This window comes from Myxocyprinus asiaticus, chromosome 25, assembly GCF_019703515.2.
Source record: "Myxocyprinus asiaticus isolate MX2 ecotype Aquarium Trade chromosome 25, UBuf_Myxa_2, whole genome shotgun sequence".
NCBI lineage: Eukaryota > Metazoa > Chordata > Actinopteri > Cypriniformes > Catostomidae > Myxocyprinus > Myxocyprinus asiaticus.
Window position 1 is genome coordinate 362,501 of NC_059368.1, and position 5,000 is coordinate 367,500.

At 35.8% G+C, this 5,000-nt stretch overlaps 1 protein-coding gene across 4 annotated transcripts in view; it reads right to left on the bottom strand.

Annotated features, from left to right (window-relative positions):
- The window catches only part of pak5 (p21 protein (Cdc42/Rac)-activated kinase 5), a 72,391-nt gene that overhangs the window by 27,862 nt on the left and 39,529 nt on the right, over positions 1–5,000 (bottom strand). The window lies entirely within an intron of this gene.

Sequence of the window (5,000 nt, forward strand, 5' to 3'; positions counted from 1 at the left end):
TCAAGCATGTAATATTCAACCCTTAAAATGTTTAATTGTAACAAGGTTGAAAGAGAAATTCGTTTTTTTTTTTTTCAATTAAACTGAAAGTGATCCTATCAGAATGTTTTCAAATGATAAGTATATAAATTCCAAATTTCCAATCTGACAGTGTTGAAATAACGTTGTGATATAGGGTCGGATTAGTAATAGGAGGGGTCAACAAACTCATATTTGTTGAAAGTTTAGCAGTAAAATTATTCTTTTTTATTCTTACTTAAGGAATATTCCGGGTTCAATACAAGTTCAGGTCAATCAGCAGCATTTGTGTCAGAATGTTGATTACCACAATAATTAATTTCGACTCCTCCCTCCTTTTCTTTAAATGTGTGTTCCAGTGAGAAACTTACAATGGAAGTTAATGGGGTCAATTTTTGGAGGGTTTAAAGACAGAAATGTGAAGCTTATAATTTTATAAAAGCACTTACATTAATTCTTCTGTTAAAACTCATGTATTATTTGAGCTGTAAAGTTGTTTAAATTGTCATTTTTACAGTCGTTTTAGGGTTTAAGGGTTTACAGTGTTACGTCGTCATGGCAACAAAGTTGTAAAATTGTCTAACTTTCCACAGATGTGGTTAGTAAGTGATTTAATCACAGTAAAATCATGTTAACACACATATTGTTTTGTCTTGTGTCTATACTTTTGAAACAGTGAGTATTTTAATGTTTACAGATTATTGACCCCATTGACTTCCATTGTAAATGTCTCACTGGAACACACATTTAAAGAAAAGGAGGGACGAGTCGAAATTAATTATTGTGGAAATCAACATTATGTCACATTATGTCGATTGAGCTGAACTTGTATTGAACCCGGAATATTCCTTTAAGATTATAAAAAATAGCACAGCATTTAGGATTAGAGTAACCCATAAATGGCACCATTTCCAAAGAATCTTTCCTTCTATTATTTGGTAAATTGTGTTATTTAACATTGTATATTCTATTAAATACAGTATATTAGTAGTTTTTTTTTTTCATTTCACTTATTAGCACAACAATCTGAGTAAAAACTTGAATTGAAAAATGAACAGAAATGTTGTAGTATCTGTATTGTACAAAGCGGTGAATATTAAATAATTTCATAACTTCGGTTTGAGCAGTTGTTTTCATTTTTGCCATGTCTCTGGGCACTATGCACGTTTTCTGGCAATGTATGAAGAATTATTCCAGATAATATTATCCTTTCTCTAATCGAAATGTTAAACATAATTAATTAGGAATATTGTTTTTACTGTAATTGGTCATTAATTTATAGGATTCTCCTGTATCCTCAGGCACTTCCATCCTGTTACTCTTTTAAAGAATGGTAAAATCCCTTTAACTAACAAAAGCCAGCTCCTTAATGACATCATCCTCCAGGAAGTGGCATCATTTTTGGTGGGAAAACAGCAACACAAACATCAGTAAATATTAACATTGGAGTAACACTTTATAATCAGGTTCCGTTTGTCAACATCAGTTAATGCAGAAGTTCTCATGAACTAACAATGAACAAAACAATTTTAACAGCATTTATTACTCTTGGTTAATGTTAGTTTATAAAAAACACAATTTGTTCATTGTTAGTTCATAGTGCATTAACTAATGTTAACTTATATAACGTTTCATTTAATGAATGTATCAAAATCTGTTGAAATGAACATTAACTTTATTAACAAATACTTTGTTCATTGTTAGTTCCCGTTAACTAATGTAGTTAACTAATGCAACCTTATTATAAAGTGTTAAGTGATGGATTTAATGAATTCTGGGATGTTTTGTGCTATTAGTGGGTTTGTTTCACTCCCATCCTGTTTGATTAAATAACAGAATCAAAAGAAGGATTTCTAAAGATAATTAAAATATGAAAATGGGGGGTCTGGATATCTCAGCGAGTATTGACGCTGACTATCACACCTGGAGTCAAGAGTTTGAATCCAGGGTGTGCTGAGTGACTCCAGCCAGATCTCCTAAGCAACCAAATTGGCCCGGTTGCTAGGGAGGGTAGAGTCACATGGGGTAACCTCCTCGTGGTCACTATAATGTGGTTCTCACTCTCAGTGGGGTGTGTGGTGAGTTGTGCGTGGATGCCGCGGAGAATAGCGTGAAGCCTCCACAAGCGCTACGTCTCCACGGTAACGCACTCAACAAGTCACGTAATAAGATGCGCGGATTGACGGTCTCAGACGTGGAGGCAACTGAGATTCGTCCCCCACCACCCGGATTGAGGCGAGTCACTACGCCACCACGAGGACTTAGAGCGCATTGGGGAGAAAAGGGGAGAAAAAATAAATATGAACTTTAAGTTGTCACCCTGATGTAAGCTAACTGTCAATCCTAACTTTAGCTTCTTATTTCAATCGTGTTTATTTTCTTGACATTATGCAAATAATTATGTACGTTTTAATGAATACTAAAGTGTCTAAGAGTCTGACCAGAGCATATTTCTGAAAGTCTACTCTATACCATATCAGAGAAATAGTGTGGTTCCTGTTGCTCAACTGGTAGAGCATGGCGCTTGCAACGCCCAGGTCATGGGCTCGATCCCCAGGGAACACACAAACTGATAAAAATGGACCCCTTGAATGCACTGTGAGTCGCTTTGGATAAAAGTGTCTGCCTAATGCATGAAAGTAAATGCAGAATACTTAAATAGCGAGACTAGCAGATTTGTGTTGTAAATGTTACGTACTTGAAAAGGACAAACAATCTGACCAATATTATTTCTCCACCAGCGAACATACTTCCAAAAGAAGCCGTAACATTAAGCTGAGCATGTGACAAGCAACACACAGACTGACATAAACAGTGAAGCATCTCTGTTACACTAAATATCAACTAACTGTTGTATTTAACAGATCTGTAGCTCACCGAAATAACTCATTCACTCAAATGAAGCGTGGACTGGATTGATGTTGTCTGTAGTGTTTGATGTGCTGTATAGGGTCAATATATGGCACACCTGTGGGTGTTTATGACCGCAGCTGCAGCTGTCGGGAGCGTTTGGCTGCGTTCTGTCCATCCGCCGCAAGTCAAGAGCGTGTGAACCTGCCGCTCGGCCTCTCATCCTTCTGTCCATCGCTCGTTGAGTGTCCCCTTCACACACATCGCAACTCACTTCATGCAGACGTCTGATGTGTTTGTTTTGCAACTGAGGTCTAATATCAGATTTTCCTCATGGTGCACGGAGACGGTGTGGACCAGATATCACTAAACTGCTTCAAACTCGCTGTCTGCGGCCGCAGCCTGATCTCAGTGCTGCACGAGAGCCTTCAAGTTCACTGCAGTTGAAATGCGTGCAGCTGCAACTTTTCCCTTTCCAAAGAGTTGCATGAAAAGTAAATCCGACAGTCTGCAGTCTTTGCCATATGGTGTTTGCTTTAACATGAACTCTGTAGTAACTGCATCCTCTTTATAACGTCACAATCCAACAGCGGCACAGCTTCACCACATTACAGAGCACGCTGTCTGTGAAGTTTATGAACAATACGGGTGAAATACACACGCAAGAGTGAAAAATGCACATGGGAATCACAGCTCTAACGTTATGATTTAAGTGCAGCGCATGCGACGCAGTCAGAACACCCAGCTGTTGAGTCTTTTAAAGTGCGAGACACATCGCCCATGCCACGGTCCTCATCGCCCTCTCAGTTACTGCCGCACAGACGCTCTGCCAATCAGGGAAACACAGCGGCGAGGAAGAGACGGGTGAAACTAGCCAAGTGTTTCTAAAAATACACCCGACTAAAACCCAGTGACTCACACAATGACCCTAATGAGTGAACGAGTCGACCTCACAAGCTCCATTCAAACTAAACTACATGACACACACTGAAAACAAACAAATACTAATAATTCAACTAATCCACACATGAAATACTGAAAGTACAAACTGACGCTAAACTGGTACATTGTTTTCATTTTGAAGTCTTTTCATTGGTGTCATTTATCATGAAATGAATTCAGGTATTTCAACCATGTAACACTGACAGTTTGAGAAAGGCTTAACTGGTATTTGAGTGAATCTCGCAGAGTCTCTTCCGCTCACATTTCACCCCAAAATCAAAAGAAAGAAATGAAGCCTATTTTTAGGACCATTAAGTTGTTCTGCATTGTGACGATGCATTTCATAACCATTAAACACATTTAAACGATTCACTTTTGAGTGTTTATAGTTCTCATTTTTCTCTATGGTAATTCTCATTAATATTGTACTTTATTTACTATATTGAAGTAAATGACTTTAATGCAATAATTTTATTTTATGTAAACCAGCATAAATTTAAGGCAGTACAAACAATAAAACCGAGATGTATTCATATTTTTACATTTGATTAATACATTCTTGCATTATAATAAAATGGAATTTGAAGAGAAAAGTGCTTAATTTTCATGAAAATAATGTCACAATGCAAAAATCATAATGGTACTAAAACATGCTTCATTTTCTTTATGCAATATCATTTATTATTTATTTATTTCAGTTTTGAAGTTATTTTGACCTTGTAACAGTGAAAATATTACCAAAGAAGAAGAAGAAGAAGAAGAAGAAGAAGAAATAAACAGGTACTTGGACTTTCTAGCTCATATTTCACCCCAAAAACTAAATAAATAAATAAATAAGAAATTATATTTTGCATGAAGACAAAATAATTGTATTTTTTAGAATCATTAAGAATTGAAATGTGATATTATTGTCAGGACATTTAGGCACATTTACCCCAAATAATCATTACTGAAATGCATCTGCAGGTTTTACTGTTGTTTATAATTCTCATTATTCTCAATAAAGATTCTTGCAATACAGTCATATTTTTCTTTTTACTGTATTGCCATAAAAAAGACTGTGATACAATTATGTTTTATTTAAAGCAGCAAAAATTGAAGGCAGTTCAACCAATACAATCTTATTTTTTTATATTTTAGTATATATATATATATATATATATATATAACATTTTGAGAATTTTGGGGGA